Here is a 19891-nt window from a genome sequence, read left to right on the forward strand (position 1 = left end):
AAAACCCAAAATTTGAAACCTTATCTTTAAGCTCTCACTCACCTATCAAGATTAATCAAAAAAATTGGTGAAATTCAACTAATGATTTAGGACTTCTAGATGTTAGAAATAGGGAATACCGAGAAGGGGGGGAGAGGCAGGTGAATCAATATTCTACAAACTTTTGTTACCAATTGGATATTATTTATTACTTTGAACCATACATAAGAAAGTAGAAAGGTAATGTTAAATAATAAAAGTAACCATGCACATAGAGAACTCATAACACCATATTTTGTTAAATAAGAAACCCTGGCCAAGGGAAAACTCTAGTGGGGATGATACCCACAAGATGATGTACTAATATAATTGTTCCTTATTAGAGGATGGACCCTGTTAGGAGTCTATAAACTCGTTCCGTACATATGAGTCCATATAAGGAGACTTTGAATCCTTGTTAGGAGATTCTAACCCTGTTAGGAGTTGTCGTACAATGCATGCAAGAAGAACTCATTGCCCAAATATGCACTTTCAATTATAAGAAGAGCTCACTGCCCAAACAAGCGATTTATCCTTTAAGTTCCTCAAATATAGAAGTTTAGATGTTGTAACTTCTTTCAACTAATCTTTGACCTTAGCTCAATCTCAGATCACAATATTAGGTTATCAAAAACTTTCTTTTGCACGTGATACAAAACTTTGCATTCATAAATTTCAGACATCACTTCCCAATAACCTTGCAAGATATCTTTGCATAAATACCATGCCTTTTCACAAATTTCTGCTAGGTTGGCTAGGACCAAAATAAACTTTCCCAAGTTAGAGTAAACATCTAGGATGTCATCCCTAATTGGTCAAGTAATTATTTTGTAAAGAAAATAATTTCTTTACCTTTCATTTTATTGTTCTATTTATATTGGTAAATCATAGATATCTCCTTTTTGTACTATCCTTATTGATGTCCAAGGTTATACACATTATCATCAACCTGTATATTGTTTCCGTCTAACATCTCTCCCACAAATAACATCATATAAACAAGTTATACTTCAAATATTGTTCTTTGTTCTTGTCTAGCAAATACATAACTAGAACTTGAATAACAAGTGTTAGAGTTAGTATTCTTGTAGGAAATGTTAACCACATGTTCTTCTCACTTAATTCTACCTCCATATAACTTTTCTAGTCATAATATAACATTAACAAAAAATTGCATACAAAATAATACATTTTTGTAAACCAGTTTCATACTTAGACAATTTTATGAGTACTAAAAAGCTAAGTATCTTTATTTCTGAAGTTTTTTACAAACATGTACATCATGTGTTTCCATTAATGACAACATTTACATATCTACATATGGCTAATTATCAAAAATCTCCCCCTTTGGCATTGATGGCAACAAAGTAAGAAAATTTGGCTAAGTATCAAAATTTTACCAAAACTTACTACACTTACCATCTATTACAAATACTTCATCTTCATTTATTACAAATGCTCCCCCTTTCGGTATGATTAAAAAATACATAACTTACTTACAATTTTCTTATACAACTTCTCCCCCTTTGACATCAATGGCAAAGGTCTGAATTTCTGAAGAAAAAAATTGTCAAAAAGTTTTGTTTAACTTTTGTCAAAAACTATCAAAACTTGTCAAAATTTATGTCTCGTTGCCTCAAGCTGATATCATCTTCACACAATCATCAAAATTTTTCTTTAGAATATCTATACCTTTCTCCCATGTGTCCTTGGTTTCTTTGGTAGTAGTGATATTGCACATAAGGTATATGATGCAATCTCAACTACATTATGTAGTGCCTACCCTCGTTTACATCTTTTCTAGACTTATTGTTATCAGACTATGTAGACTAGTTTTATGTTGATGGTTTAGTGGTTTTATTTTGACACTATTAGATATTATGATATGGATTCAGTTGATATATGATGAGATCATTTAGACTTTACATTTCATGTATGTATGATGATCATTACATCATTTTTAGTTATTAAAGATGATTAGTTAGATGGTTTATTATCTCATGTGTTTTATTATAGTTACTTACCCCATACTTGCATGTGTATGGTGTGTGTGTTTTCTTATTGTATGGTGTTTCTGATGTGGTTAAGGAAGGGAGTCGTAGTCACCTACTTAGTTGAGATCTACATGATGCACCACTTCCTGCCATTATCTGTTTAGCTTAGCATTATATATTGTATGTACATGCATAGTTTTTCTACAGGTTGCAGGTACTGGGTATTGACTTCCTTGAATTTCCAAGATGAGCGTACCCTATTATACTATCTCAATGATAAGAGAAGGGAGATAAATTCTCAAGTCCAAATCCCAAACCTAAAAACCATTTGTCCTAGTGAGTTAGGACAAGTATCAAAGTTGAATACCCACCAAATGTGTCAGATGACATATTTTGTGATTTTTAACCCTTTAGATTTATTTTGTATGATTTGTTTTATGATGGGTTTTCATATTTTATCTTGGAGGTCTATGATGAATTTTCCATTAATTAAGTCTTAACAAATATATTTAATTAATAAATTATTTATTTGAGAAAATTAATAAAATATCATGATCTTTGATATTTTGATTGTAATGTGAATTATTGGGGAAAGGAATTAAATAAAAGAATACTAGAAATTAAAATTAATAATAATTATAAAATAATAATAAAGTAATAAATAAAATAATAATAATAAAAGTTATAAAAGATTAAAATGAAAGTTATAAAATTTAAATAGAAATTATTGGAGTTATAAGCTTGCATAAAAATTAACATGTGTCAACAACATGAAGGTTAGCGCATCAATTAAGCACAAGGTGTCTACAATTCTACGACTCATCAAAAAGAATTGGAAAAGACTCATGCTTAGTTGGTGACACCTTTCAACGGTTTCAAGAAGCATTCCAAAAGTTTCTTGAGAGCTCTTTGTATTCAAGCATTCATAGAAGCTTAGGGAGAGGGTGGATAGCAATTGGAGCATTGGAGGACTCAAGAACTCTGAAGAAGGGAGCTTGCTCTGAGGGTTTTTTGAGGAAGAGAAAATTAGCATCAGAATCTGGGTAGATTCTTGTGATTTTACTTATGATATTTCTGCATCATGCATTCATGTCTTCATCGTGTCTGTTTTATGTGTCTGAAACTTCTCTATGATTGAATCTATAATTTGAAATTGGAATCTAGATATGCTATTTGGTTGAGAAGAAAACAATAGAAAAACCCTAGATCCAATTAAGGAGAAATAATTAGATATGAATCAGATTTGGGTTCGAATTTATATTAAATTAGAAAGACAAGATTTGGAATTAAAATAGAAATTTTATGGTGAAAATTCGAATGATTAGATGTAATCTTTCTATCAATTATATTTTTGGATGTGTATGAATAAACCCTTTTATGTTTAAATTTAGAGAACAATTATTTTAAGAGGAAATTTTTAATTCATCACAAACTACCCTATCGCTACCCCTTGGATAGACTCGAACTCAGTCATTCATAACTTTTTATTGTGATCAAATTTATTCAATCGTTCTAGTCAGAAATGGCGCGACTTGGCCCTCTCCAACATATTTCATTTTCAGCCCGATCCAATGCTTCATTAGGGAGATATGGCCGTCATACTAAGACTATTTTATTCAAGGACAGATATTTCTCCATTTCCCATAACCAAGAGTTCTTTATGCTAAAACTTCACAAGAAAAAAAAAATACCAAAGCATGAAATGGATTAAAGATATTATTGCAATCTTCCCTTATTAGAATCTTATTAATATGCATTAGCTTTATATGGTTTATTATCTAATCTAATTAAATCAAATTTAATTAAGATTAGTTAATTGTAGAAGAAGTGTAATTAATTATTAGTCAATCTAAGTAAATGGATTTTTAAATGAGAAAAAATTAAAGAAAAGAGATTTTAATATAGTGGAATTTTTATAATGTATATTGAATACTATTTAATATATATTAAACGATTTTAGAGTTGTTTAATAAAGATGATAATGTTAAAAATTTGGAGATTATTCATATTAAAATCTTCAATGAGTCTTATTAGTTTGTGATAGGGATCTTTTTCAAACAATGTTTATATAGACAAAATATTATTAGTACAATTAGCAAATGGAGTCTAATAGTTTTGAGGAGAAACTTTTATCTATCAAACAAATACATGGGTTAGGAAAAACGTGAAATTTCTCCACTTAATATAATTTGGAAACACGTAAACTGAGACTTCTAAATTCAAATTTGAAAACTTAGCAAAACCAAAACATGTGTTTGCATCGTGTATTCTATATGCTTCTTGTTTTGGATTTTGGGTTAACTAGTGTTGACCAGTCGTAGGTTGTTACCAGTGGCTCGGGGGTTATGAGATGTGTTGGCATGTTGATCTTATTTGGTCTCGTTCGTTATAAGCCCAACCATGGTAATGTGATTGTATGCTCTATGAAATATTTGTATTTACTGTTTGTTTTTGTTCATCAATCTTCATGTGTGAAGTTGAGATGTATGTGTATGAGACACTTGAGCTAATCATTTTTGAGTTATCGATTAGTTATCTTTGATTATTTTTTAGTCGCTATGATGGGACTGAGATGTGGATTTATTCTTGATGATGTCATGTTGTGACATGTTTGACTCAACCATTTCTGGAGTCTTTGATCAGTATGATTGAGATATATATTTTGGTTATTGAGAACCATTGGATACTTTGATTATCAGTGATACTTCAGTTGCCAATAGAGAGCTATTGTGTTCATATTTTTCTATGGATGTTTGCTCATGGAGATTTGATGCTTTTATGCATATTTGATGATTTTATGGATTATCTTTTGTGATTTTGAGATTTATGAGTCCATGAGCATTAGGGTAGGATATCTACATGTAGTGACGGGAAGTGGCTTGCAATGGGGGCTGGGGCCCTACGAGGCTGCCACGGTAACTCATTGTAAGTTGGATTAATAAGTGATAACATTCAAACTTAATATTAACAAAATGAACCTAAAAAGATAAGTGTTTTGTTCTCGCCCATGCCTTGAGTGCTTGTACAGGCTAGGATGGGAGTAGTGAGATGCATGGTTGCGACCTTGCATTCCGTAGTATGCCTCATCAGTATGAGAGGATACTAGTGGCCACATGAAATTAGTATGGACCCATGGAGTTTAGGTAACTACCAGGGTAACTTGTACGTGATAATTGCGATGACACTTTCTCGCTTGCATAGTAGGTTCCTACATGTCATTGTGTGCCTCTGGGAAGTAGATGTCAGTTTCGTGATTGAAACCTTTGAGTTAGTATACTTTTAGGATTCCTGGACTATAGAGATTTGTGCTATGTGTTATGGATAGCCTGTTTGGGACTTGAGATTATCTCCTCAGCATGGTGGGAGTGGACCACTTAGGTACCACACGGTCAGGTGGTAGTGTATTTTCCACTCTTATCATTTGAGATTCATCGAGACATCATGGCTGATGCGTCCTTTGTGATGGTGGATATGTATCCTTTCATTGATGATTACCATATGTTAGATGATGTTATCTTATTCTTATATTTTCATGTTAGATTAATTTCTACATATGATGTTGTATATGTCAGGAGTGACATTCTTACTATGTTAATACTAATGATCCCTTCAGTGATTTGGGATGTTACGCATGGAGGGATGGCTAGGGCCCACATTGGTCTAATGATGCTATTAACAGTTGGGAGGAACTGTGCACTTAGTTTATTTTGTTTGATCTTTATGATGGATGTATATGTCTTCTATGATGATGTATCATGTGATTGTCTTTGATGTATCATGGATTAGAATAGGATGATGTACCTTATTTCACATATGTATATTCTTTTAAGCCTTCATACCCTGTGACATGTACAGTGGATGATTGAGCATTTGGAAGTGTAATGTATGAGCATTGGGCTTATTATTATTATTTCATGTGGTTGTTGTACTAGATGGATTCATGTATGTAATTCAACGTTAAGGGATCTTAAAGAATGTAATCTATTATGTATGTTATGTTTACTTTTCAGATGGACATTGCTATTGCTTCTGTTATTGTGAATAAGTTATGTATGGCATTTACTTTCATGTTATTTAAAAAAAAAAAAAAAATGTTACCAAACTTAGTGAAATTTTAGGTTAATTCTTTGGATCCCTTGGCGGGGCATTACATTTGGTATCAGAGCCCGAGTTTCTACATTGGGAGCTATGGGTATTTTGGAACAACTAGAACTGTGAACTATTAAGTGTATCTCTTCAACTTAAAACTAGGTGAATTGAAACAGAACCTGAACTGTTACTTGAATATTTTTCATACTTCAACACTTAGTTTTCAAAACTGTAGATTTTACTTAAACCTAAACATAGAATTGAACTTAGTCTATTGAAAACATGTGTCTTTTGATTGTAATAGTACCTTATTCTATTGTAAGATGCTGTCTGGGACTGGGTCTTCTGTTAGAGGCCGTGGTAGAGGCCGAGGAAGAGGCAGTGATCATGGCAGAGCTGTCAGTGGCCATGATTTTTCCCATGAGGGATCGGCTCGTGTAGAGAGCAGTGAAGAGCACTCTCATAGGTAGCAGGAAGAGAGTCGTAGAGAGGACCAAGCTGAGTCTGAAGAGGTTTGTTTGAGATAGATGATGCAGACTATTTTAGAATGTCTACCTCCTATTCAAGAACAACCTAAAGTGCATCAGATAGAACAAGAGCATAGACCCAGATCTAGAAGTCCTCAGAAGGATCGTCAAAGGTCCATTGTGTCCACTCAGATGAAGGATCTTTCAAGATCCAAGGTCAAGCCTTTCAATGGCAAGGTTCTGGTTATGTGGCCGAGCAGTGGTTGATTTCCGTCAATAGGATTTTTGCCATGCAAAATTTTGACAGCAATGTTAAGGCAAGATTTGTGATCACTAATTTAGAGAATTTTGGGGCCACTTGGTGGATGATTGAGGAGAAGAAGCTGGGAATTGATATGAGTAGTGTCACGTGGGAACTATTCTTAGAGATTTTTCATGAACGATTCCTACCAGAAGAATGGAAACTACAAAGGGTAGATGAGTTTCATAATCTCAAGTAGTACACTTTGTTAGTGACCGAGTATGAACGTAAGTTTTATGAGCTTATGTATTTTTCAAGGAACAGTGGTTGAGACCACAGGTGCTATTCGAGGTATATCTTTTTTAGTATTGTTTGATTCAGGAGCTACAGATTCATTTATTTCACCATCTATAGTTTCTAAGTGTAAGCTAGATGCGGTGAAGCAAGATCATGGTTGGCAAGTGGAACTAGTCTCAGGGATTAAGGCCTCTACGGATTTTGTAGTTCATAAGTGTGGGCTTAGCTTAGGGAGCTTTGATACGACAGTGGATCTTCGAGTCATACCCCTTGGTTCCTATGATGTGATTCTAGGCATGGATTGACTTGGATCTCATAGAGCCAGTATAGATTGTAGGAAGAAGATTATTTTGTGCCAAGATGACCAAGGGAATGATGTGAGGATAGTTGGGATACCGAGGCCTATATCTCTGCAAATGATTTCTACTATGCAATTGAAGCGAAGTTTCCATAAGGGATGTCAGATATTTGCTATTATGGTAAATGATCTTGATGAGGAAGATCTTGTGAGGAAGACTTTAGATCACCCAATTTTACAAGAGTATGCAAATGTCTTTCCAAGTGAGATTCCAGGCATGCCTCCAAAGAGGGAAATTGATTTTAGCATTGATCTAATTCCTGGAGCGGGGCCTATCTCTAAAGCTCCTTATCGTATGACTACTCAAGAACTAGATGAGCTACGTCTTTAGCTAGAGGAACTTCTAGCCAAAGGGAGCATTCGACCTAGTGTATCACCATGGGGAGCTCCAATGCTCTTTGTGAAGAAGAAAGATGGTTCTTTGCGCCTTTGTATTGACTACAGACAGTTGAACAAGGTGACTATTAAGAACAGGTATCCTTTGCCTAGGATTGATGACTTATTTGATTAGACCAAGGGAGCTATAGTATTCTCCAAGATTGACCTTAAGTCAGGATACCACCAGCTTCATATTAAGGAAGCAGATATTCACAAAACCACTTTTTGAATGTGCTATGGGCATTATGAGTTCACAGTGGTACCTTTTGGGTTGACTAATGCTCCATCAGTATTCATGAGTTTGATGAATGGTGTTTTTTGATCATATCTTGACAGGTTTGTTCTCGTGTTTCTTGATGACATATTGATATTTTCTAAGACTCAGAAGGAGCATGAGGAACACCTGCGGTTGGTATTGCAGTGTTTGAGAGGGAATCAACTTTATGCCAATGCCGCTAAGGGTGAATTCTTCAAATTGAAGATTCAGTATTTAGGGCATATTATCTCAGGTGATGGTATTTTAGTGGATCCTACAAAGATTCAGGTGATAATAGATTGGCCTACCCCAACTAATGTGTCAGAGATTCACAGTTTCATCAGTTTAGCTGGTTATTATCGCAGATTTGTCCAAAACTTCTTTAGGATAGCACATCCTATCACTTTTCTTTAGAGGAAAGGTAAGAAGTTTCTATGGATAGAGAAATGTGAGGAAGCATTTTAGAGGCTCAAGGAGCTTTTGACTAGTGCACCGATTTTATCTGTACCTGATCTAGAAGGTGATTTCATGGTGTGTACAGATGCTTCTCTTGAAGGAATTGGAGCAGTGTTGATGCAGAATGGACGGGTGATTGCGTATGAATCACACAAGCTCAAGGATCATGAGTTAAATTACCCTACACATGATCTTGAGTTAGTAGCAATAGTTCATGCTTTGACAAGGTGGAGACATTTCTTGTTGGGGCACAAATTTGAGCTACATAGTGATCATTGTAGTCTTCAGTACATTTTTACTCAGCCTAATTTGAATGCTCACCAGAGACGATGGATGGAATTTTTATGCAAGTATGATTTTTAGGTTAAGTACATTCAAGGTAAGGAGAATGTGGTGGCAGATGCTTTGAGTCATAGGAGACATGTGGTATCATCGATGACTCTTACTGTGGATTTGAGGAGTCAGATTCTTCAAGCACTTCCTACGGATTTCTGGTATTAGGAAGTGTGTAGAGAGATAGATTCAAGAATATCTTTGGAAGGTAAGTTTGTAGGTTACATTCAAGAATCAGATGGTCTTTTGAGACATTTGGGGAGGATTTATGTGCCACTATTGGATGAGCTTCACACCTTGATTCTGGCAAAAGCCCATCGTACACCTTACTCAGCACATCCAGGTGTCAAGAAGATGCATGCTAATTTGAGACGTTTGTTCTTTTGGTTCGGGATGAAGTGAGATATTGTTGATTTTGTGGCTAGGTGTCTTGAGTGTCAAAGAGCCAAAGCAGAACACCAGCACCCGACAGGACTATTGCAGCCTAATCTCATTCCTTCTTGGAAATGGGATATCATCTCCATGGATTTTATAGTAGGATTACCTATGACAATTTGACGTCATGATGTTATCATGGTTACCATTGATTGGTTGACTAAGGTGGCGCATTTTTCACCAATCAGGTCTTCCTACACAGTAGCTTCTGTAGTGAATGTCTTCATGCGTGACATTGTGAGATTACATGGTATTCCCAGAAAGATCATTTTTGACAAGGATCTTGTATTCACATCTTCATTTTGGACATCACTGTAGCATGAGCTTGGAGCACAGCTAAACTTCAGTTTGACATATCATCTAGAGACTGATGGTTAGACAGAGAAGGTGAACCAGGTTTTGGAGGATATGTTAAATATGTATGTGATGGATAGGCAGACACATTGGGAGGACTATCTCTACCTAGTGGAGTTTGCTTACAACAATGGGTATCATAGTTCTATTGGCATGGCACCTTTTTAGGCATTATATGGACGTCCTTTTCGTACACCCTTGAGTTGGGATAGCCTCGAGGATTGCATTCTATTGGGTCCTGAGATGCTTCGTGATATGGAGCAACAGGTAGAGCGTATCTGTGAGTATTTGACTATGGCACAGGATAGGCAGAAGAAGTATGCTGATGCTCATAGGATTGATAAGAAGTTTGCTATGGGTGATAAGGTTTTCTTGAGAGTGCGATCGTGAAAGAGTTTGATCTAGTACAAAAGGGGTTCTAAGCTAGCACCTCGCTTTGTGGGACCATTTGAGATTTTGGAGAGGATTGGCCTGGTTGCTTACCGTCTTGCTTTACCACCCAGCCTAGCTCGCATTCATGATGTTTTCCATGTTTCAGTGCTTAGGCAGTATATTCCTGATATTGTGCATGTTCTCGATTGGAATACGTTGCAGGTAGAGGACGGACAGCTGGCTTTGGAGCTGATTTTTATTTTGGAGCAGCGGGAGTTGAACCTCAGGGGTCGAACCATCGAGCAGGTAAGGGTCCAATGGGACCCTACTAATGATTCTTCAGCTACTTGGGAGGATGCAACTAGATTGAGGGAGTTATATCCGTATTTTTTTGTAGGCTTCCAAGAGTAAGCCTAGTCCAAGGGGGGGTGGATGTAGTGCCTACCCTTGTTCACATCTTTTCTAGACTTATTGTTATCAGACTATGTAGACTAGTTTTATGTTGATGGTTTAGTGGTGTTATTTTGACACTATCAGATATTATGATACGGATTCAGTTGATATATGATGAGATCATTTAGACTTTACATTTCATGTATGTATGATGATCATTATATCATTTTGAGTTATTAATGATGATTAGTTAGATGGTTTATTATCTCATGTGTTTTATTACGGTTACTTACCCCATACTTTCATGTGTATGGTGTGCATTTTTTCTTATTGTATGGTGTTTCTTATGTGGTTAAGGAAGGGAGTCGTAGTCACCTACTTAGTCAGGATCTACACGATGCACCACTTCTTGTCATTGTCTATTTAGCTTAGCATTATATATTGTATGTACATGCATAGTTTTTTTGTAGGTTGCAGGTACCGGGTATTGACTTCACTGAATTGCCAGGATGAGCGTACCCTATTATACTATCTCAATGATAAGAGAAGGGAGATAAATTCTCAAGTCTAAATCCCAAACCTAAAAACCATTTGTCCTAGTGAGGTAGGACAAGTATCGAAGTTGAATACCCACTGAATGTGTCGGATGACATATTTCGTGATTTTTAACCCTTTAGATTTATTTTGTATGATTTGTTTTATGATGGGTTTTCATATTTTATCTTGGAGGTCTATGGTGAATTTTCCATTAATTAAGTCTTTAAAAATAGATTTAATTAATAAATTATTTATTTGAGAAAATTAATAAAATATCATGATTTTTGATATTTTGATTGTAATGTGAATTATTGGGGAAAGGAATTAAATAAAAGAAAACTAGAAATTAAAATTAATAATAATTATAAAATAATAATAAAGTAATAAATAAAATAATAATAATAAAAGTTATAAAAGATTAAAATGAAAGTTATAAAATTTAAAAAGAAATTATTGGAGTGATAAGCTTGCATGGGAATTAACACGTGTCAACAACACGGGGGTTAGTGCATCAATTAAGCACAAGGTGTCTACAATTCTATGACTCATCAAAAAGAATTGGAAAAGACTCATGCTTAGTTGGTGACACCTTTCAGTAGTTTCAAGAAGCATTCCAAAGGGTTCTTGAGAGCTCTTTGTATTCAGGCATTCATAGAAGCTTAGGGAGAGGGTGGAGAGCAATTGGAGCATTGGAGGACTCAAGAACTCTAAAGAAGGGAGCTTGCTCTGTGGGTTTTCTGAAGAAGAGCGAATTAGCATTAGAATCCGGGTAGATTCTTGTGATTTTACTTATGCTATTTCCGCATCATGCATTCCTGTCTTCATCGTGTCTATTTTATGTGTTTGAAACTTCTCTATGATTGAATCTTTAATTTGAAATTGGAATCTAGATATGCTATTTGGTTGAGAAGAAAACAATAGAAAAACCTTAGATCCAATTAAGGAGAAATAATTAGATATGAATCGGATTTGGGTTCGAATTTATATTAAATTAGAAAGACAAGATTTGGAATTAAAATAGAAATTTTATGGTGAAAATTTGAATGATTAGATGTAATATTTCTATCAATTATATTTTTCGATGCGTATAAATAAACCCTTTTATGGTTAAATTTAGAGAACAATTATTTTAAGAGAAAATTTTTAATTCATCACAAACTGCCCGGTCGCTGCCCCTTGGATAGACCCAAACTCAGTCATTCTTAACTTTTTATTGTGATTGAATTTATTCATTCGCTGCAGTTAGAATTGGTGTGACTTGGCCCTCTCTAACATATTTCAATTTCAGCCCGATCCAACGGTTCATTAGGGAGATATGGCCGTCGTACTAAGACTGTTTTATTCAAGGACAAATATTTTTCCATTTCCCATAACCAAGAGTTCTTTATGCTAAAATTTCACAAGAAAAAAATAATATACCAAAGCATGGAATGGATTAAAGATATTATTGCAATCTTCCCTTATTAGAATCTTATTAATATGCATTAGTTTTATATGGTTTATTATCTAATCTAATTAAATCAAATTTAATTAAGATTAGTTAATAGTAGAAGAAGTGTAATTAATTATTAGTCAATCTAAATAAATGGATTTTTAAATGAGAGAAAATTAAAAGAAAAGAGATTTAAATATAGTAGAATTTTTATAATGTATATTGAATACTATTTAATATATATTAAACAATTTTAGAGTTGTTTAATGAAGATGATAATGTTAAGAATTTGGAGATTATTCATGTTAAAATCTACAATGAGTCTTGTTGGTTTGTGATAGGGATCTTTTTCAAACAACGTTTATATAGACAAAATATTATTAGTACAATTAGTATACTTTTGATTGGAACATTTGAGTTAGTATACTTTTAGGATTCCTGGACTATAGAGATTTGTGCTATGTGTTATGGATAGCCTGTTTGGGACTTGAGACTATCTCCTCAGCATGGTGGGAGTGGACCACTTAGGTACCATGCGATTGGGTGGTAGTGTATTTTCCACTCTTATCATTTGAGATTCATTGAGACATCGTGGCTGATGCATCCTTCATGATGGTGGATATGTATCCTTTCATTGATGATTAGCATATGTTAGATGATGTTATCTTATGCTTATATTTGCATGTTAGATTACTTTCTACATATGATGTTGTATATGTTAGGAGTGACATTCCTACTATGTTAATACCGATGATCCCTTCGATAATTTGGGATGTTATGCACGGAGGGATGGCTAGGGCGCACGATAGTCTAATGATGCTATTAATGGTTGGGAGGAACCATGCACTTAGTTTATTTTGTTTGATCTTTATGATGGATGTATATGTCTTCTATGATGATGTATCATGTGATTGTCTTTGATGTATCATGGATTAGAATAGGATGATGTACCTTATTTCACATATGTATATTCTTTTAAGCCTTCATACCATGTGACATGTACAGTGGATGATTGAGCATTTGGAAATGTAATGTATGAACATTGGACTTATCATTATTATTTCATGTGGTTGTTGTACTATATGGATTCATGTATGTAATTCAACGTTAAGGGGTCTTAAAGAATGTAATCTGTTATGTATGTTATGTTTACTTTTTAGATGGACATTGCTATTGCTTCCGTTATTGTGAATAAATTATGTCTGGTATTTACTTTCATGTTATTTTAAAAAAAAAAAAAAATGTTACCAAACTTAGTGAAATTCTAGGTTAATTCTTTGGATCCCTTGGTGGGGAATTACACATTAAGGTTAGCATTTATGAAATTGAATAAGTGTCCTTTATTTTGACACATTCCTCCAATTTTCTCTCAATGGTTGATAGTTTTAGAGCAATAGATTCTCTGAATTCTACTAATCTTATCAAAAGTTTCTCTTTTTCAAGTTGCAATTTCCTAATGTCAGTGTGAACACTAGCAACTTGTCCTTCAAAATAATCAACTCTACTAGAGGGTTGTTGTATCTGACTTGTCAGAGCTTCTAGCTCACTTAGGTTCCCTTCAATCTTATTATAAAAATCTTTAGTCAACTTATGAGATAAAATACATTTTATATATAGTACCTTGCTAACTTGTTGACATCTTTGGAGTTCCTTGATACAATTATCAAGACTTAGCAAATCATTCTTTATGTTCTGACAAATAGTGTTAAAAAGATTGACATCATGAGAAATTTGACCCTTAGACTCTGCTACACTTAACAAATCTGTAAATTCATCATCAAAATATTTTACTACTACTTTAACTCTTTTTTTGGGGACTACTTCTGTATGTTTGGCTACCAAAGTGCTATGCAATCTGTCAGTCACCTCTATTAATGTCCTTTGTAGATCTTGACTTTCTTGTTCTTCTCAATCAATTTTTTCAAAGATGAGATCAAGTTAGATTTATCATCATCATCATCACCTATTGTTTTTCCTAGGGTGTTTTTGACATTTGAGTGTCAACACACTTAATCACTTTCTACATTGATGTCGAGTACACTAGGCATGCCGAGCCACAACATGTGTCAAGTTAGATTTTCAACAAGAGTCGAGTGACTTTAGGTACTGAGTAATATATAAGTGCCTATTTAAATATAGGTGCCAAGTCATAGTTGATGCCAATAAAGTCAGAATGCTTCATATGCTAAGTGAATCAGAATCATATATGTGCTGAGCGAGATAGAGTGTAATAGGTGTTGAGCAATCTAGGATAGTATGTGTCGAGCACCAGTAGTTCAATATGTGCTAAGTAATATAGAATCAACATATGAGTTTGTGTCCTCAAAAACTCAAATGTGAACCATTTTTGGAGTAGACATAGAAGGATTTTGAAGGAGAAAAAGGATAAGGATGAAAATTTTATATTTCTTGTGTGATCAGCATGTAGCCAATCAAAAAAATGAAGGCATGCAACCAATGAGGAAAATACAAGGAATGAGTAGGAACTTAAGATTCAATATGGATCGTAGATCCATACCTAACCCTAAGTCTTCACAATATTTAAAAGGAGGTCAAAAAATCCATTGCATATGTGGAAGAGAATAATGTATGGGGAGATTATAAGTGAGATTCAGTGTGAAGTGAGTAACACTTAGAGGAATAGAGCAACAATTATACATTCAGTTGATCAGAACAATATAAGAGACAAGGGACACAATCACATATCAGATCATAGAGGATCAAGATTAGAAAGAGTAGATCAAGTGCCTAAATCTAGCAATTAGAGATTGCATACTATCAGGTTTATTATTCTAATACTTTCTTGCCATTGTATTAGAAGTTGAAAATCCTATATTGATAGGTTAGCTTAACAACTAAGTAGAAGAACCTTTGGAGAAGGTGATTAAAATCCTATTGAATTAGGCGGGTTTAACAATCTATTGTAAATCCTTTAATAGGGTGACACTTCATGTAAAGTGTTTGTAAATCCTCTAATCAGGTCACTATTGACATAGTGTAAAGCCTTTAATAGGGCAGGCCTTTCACAAGGTAAACCATCAGAAGTGGAAAAACATTTATTGTTGCAGTGATTTTTGTGGGTATCATCCCCACTCCAATTTTACCTTCTTATTCCTAGAGGGTCTATGGGTTACTAAATTTGTTGTTATGTGTTATTGCATGTGTTTACTTTATGATCATTTATATGTATACATGCATGCAGTTTACTTTTCAGTTATAAGCTTAAAGGATTGAAAAAGTTTAAGAGTGTGATACTTCTAATTCAACCCCCCCCCCCCCCCCCCCCAAGAAGTACTCTTCACATTTTGAACATTCCAACACCTGTAAGGTTGGCAGGAGATAGTGGAGTGGATGAGCTAGATGCTTTAGTCTCATCTTCCTTTTTTTTCTTCTTTGTTGTCTTTCTTATTTTTCTCTCTTCTTCTTCCTTCTCCTCTCTTTCCTTCTTTTTTTTCTTTCTTTCTTTTCTTCTTCTTTCTTCTTTTTCTCCTCCTCAAGAAAATTCAGCTTGGCTTCTTTTGTCTTTTTCTTTTCCTCTTATAATTGCCTTTTCTCCTCTTCAATCAGTTTTAGCTAATCTTGAATGTTTTTAAAATGAGACTCAAGCTGATCAAAACTTACAAAAGGATCATCATCAATGTTAATAGTAACACTTATTTGATCAATTTACATTGTATCACCACTTATTGATACTTCCAAAGTTTTCTCTGCAATGGTAGGTGTTGGCTTTAACTCAAATATCATATTATGGATGGTTACAACTGTTTCACTTCTTATGACATTCTTATCACCTCTTGTAAACAAAATTGGCCTCATCTTATTTCTTAAGTAGGGTGCTAGTTTTTTTATCAATTTTCTGATTTCTTCTTCTTCATCAATTTTGCACATAGTTCTTATCATGGATTTCCAAAGTTCCATGTCTTCATCATGAACTAGTGCCTTCTTTTCTATAAGTCTATCATAAACTTTCTAATTTGCAATTCCTTTAATGTCTTCAAATTTCAAATTGTGAAGAATCATATATCTCACAGTAGAGATATCAATTTGCTCTTTCTCAAAATCATTGTATAAATCATAAAACTTATTTATTTGTAGAAAGTTCCCCTCATTGACAATAGTTGAGTTAACCTTTTCTATCTTTGGTTTCTAGGGTTGCCTTGTTTTACCTATTGGCTATTTAGAAGCAAAAACTTTTTCTAATTGTTTGATTTCTTGTTTTCTCTTCTTTGTCATCACTAGAATCTTCAATTCTCAACAATGTTTTTGTCCTTTCTCTAGGTCTAGTAGCTTGTTGCTTGACTCTTTTTTACTTGAGAGTCTCAACTTCTACTAGCCTTTCAGACTTCCTTTTGGGTTCACTAGGTTGCTTCACTAATACACCAACATATGGGATGCTTTTCTCTATAGGGGTTGTTGCAATGGATACATCGAATGCTTGACCAAGTGATAGAGGTGTCACATACATCACACCTTGTTTACTATTTTTTTTTAGTCTAAAGATTGTTTGTCTAAATGCCTATGATTCTCTTTCTAACATATCAACCTCAATCAATGCTTTCTTCATTATAGTCTCAACCTTCTTATGAGATGATTTTTCTAAGGATGCCTAGCAAGCTGACTAATTCATGTCCTCATATGTTCCAAATCTATATGAGGTTTTTTCCTTTTTGAAGTTCAACAATAAATCAATGTAACCAATAGCTACATCATCACTCAATTCATAACCTAAGGGTTTAAAAAATGTTTCCATTGGTTCTACTGCTTCAACATAAGTTAGGTCTATATCTACCATAGAGCACATGTCATCCTTAAATCTATAAAAAATTGTTGGTGCAATTATGAATATCTTTTTTATTTCATTCTGGAATGTTCTCATGATCAAATTTTCACTATCCACGATTTTATCTGCAAGATGCTTTTTGCATACATCTATTATCTTATCCATAGTACATCTTTCACTACTCATGATCTCTGTAACTGATAGAAAAGGAAATCTTTTAAGTACATGAAAGAAAATATGATTAATTAGTGATTAAACTCTAAATACACCATTCTTAGTCCTCTTAAACTTCTTTAGATTCTCAAGCAGTTGTACTCTCAAAATCTCACTCAAATTTACTTTTTCTTTCTCAATACAAATCTTGTAGGCTACATAGATAAAGCTTGTTGATAACTCATCACTCTTAGAACTTGTAGAAATAGAATATACAATGATTGTTCTCAAGAATCTCACATCATGTTTTCTAATGGTATTGATCACCATTGCCTTGTCATTACAAACTACTTTAGTATTGGGTTGAAGCTACTTCTTGACTAATTTCTCACCAATGGGTACACTGCCTTGTTTTCTAAGACTAGTAACTTCATGAATAAGGTCAGAAGAGATGTCAACTACATTGTCTTCCATCAAAAAATTCCCATTATGAATTCTTCTTAATATAAATTGAGTCCATTCTTCGCTCTCAAGTTCATGATAGAAGTAACATCTGACTAGGTCTAAATCTTTTAGATATTCAAATCCAGGCTTCATAGTCATATCATGGTTGAAAAAAATTTCCATATCCTTATTCATAAATTCACCTCCAATAGTTTCAAACTTTCCAAATAAGTAACTTCCTACATCTTCCAAGTAAACTACATTGTTCTAAGTTATTGATAGAGTCAAATTAAGTTTTCCTTCTAAGGGTTTCATAGGGACAACCTTCAATTTGGGTCTCTCAACATTCTCAACATTTTGAACTACTATCATATCCATGATTTCACCAAATAGAAAATTATTGAAGAAATTCTACATGGAAAATGATAAAATGTCCTTTTCTCGAAGTAGGGTTTTGCTCAAAATCACTTTGACAAATTGCTTCTAGGTGCTCTAAGCTTTTGAGATAATCATAATGTGGAAGTAATTACATTTGTACTCTATCTATTTATCCAACTTGAACTTACATTAATTATGTACTTTGCTAAATCAAAAAGTTGTTAGTTTCATTCTAAAATCAAATATCTGCTGAAAATCATCTTTCCAATCTTCAAATGCTACCAAACTTTAACTATAGCTTCCTTTCACCATGATGATGCTCCACAAAACTTCACTCCATGAAGTTTTCTATGAAAACATAGATTTCATCTTCTATCATGGAATAAACTTTCTCTGTTATAACAATAATTCTTATTTCCTTTGTAACTTGTTTCGATAAGCTCAAAATTGCAAGTGAGCTTAGCTACCATCTAAAATTATCTAGATACATCTTTTCCCATCCTCTCTACTCATAGTTTGATATCAAAATAAAATTTCAAATTTTGGTGTTGTGAACAAGCTTAATTCAACTTGGTTGAGTCAAATTTGATTGCTGACTTCAATTTTCCTTTCTTTGCATCATTTTACTTTGGTTCATATCCAATAGTTAATCCCTTTACAAATGTCTCATCAAGTTCTTCCTAAAGTTCACTAACTACATTTCTTTGATCTTCAGTATCTTTGTGTTGGAAATATTCAAGACTTGCTAGGTTACTAAGAGGGGAGGGGTAAATTAGTAACCTTAAAAACATTACCAAATTTAGATCTTAATTGCAATAATCCAATTACCATTTAATTCATTAAATCAAATGTAACTACATGCATGAGAAACTAAAAGAATATAACATTCATACAACTTGAACACAATAATTTGGTGATCCAGAAACCTTTCAAATATAAAGTAAAACTAGGGTAGGGATGATACCCACAAAACTTCAATACTATAGCATAAAGTTGGCCTTTCAAGGCTTACAATGATCACTTCTGATGATCAGACCTATTAGGAGCAATTAGGACTACTAGGTCCACCTTGTTAGAGGTTTTACAAACACACAATGAAGTATGTAATTGGTAAAGAGATTTGAGAAAAGACTGTTAAGTATACCTTGTTAAAGGATTTAGACTGGTTCACCTATTAGGATGAAATAGTAGATCTCTGACTTACAACTAATTTGTTGATAGAGATTCTTTGAAGTACTAATCACCTTTCTATGATAGATATGACTCTACTACTCCTTTACTGATATGGCCTTACAATACACTTTAGTTGTTCCTGATTCACATTCACATGCTTCTATTTCACATTATTTTCCCATATTTATGCTTACTTCACCATTATACCTTGGATATGATACAATACAATACATATATATCAATCTAATTTACATAATTACAAAGTTGGCCAATATACAAGTTAACACCAGTATTACAAAGTTGGCCTAAATGGAGACACTCAGGTTTTAAAGACTAACTTGTTGAAGTTCTAATACACGACATCCATTGTCACTACTCAACATCATCATGCATTCGGTAGAAGTAGAAGCTCAGTCAATACTAATCACTTCAATGTAGTCTTGAACTCAGTCTACATTGTTGACTTGATAGATACTATGTAACTTGGTAGAAACTGAATTAGTCATTTACCATAACTGCACTCGGCAAACACTAATCATCACATAGCTCTATT

This window comes from Cupressus sempervirens, chromosome 1, assembly GCF_028749045.1.
Source record: "Cupressus sempervirens isolate cs-2001-9-10 chromosome 1, ASM2874904v1, whole genome shotgun sequence".
In the NCBI taxonomy this organism is placed as follows: Eukaryota; Viridiplantae; Streptophyta; class Pinopsida; order Cupressales; family Cupressaceae; genus Cupressus; species Cupressus sempervirens.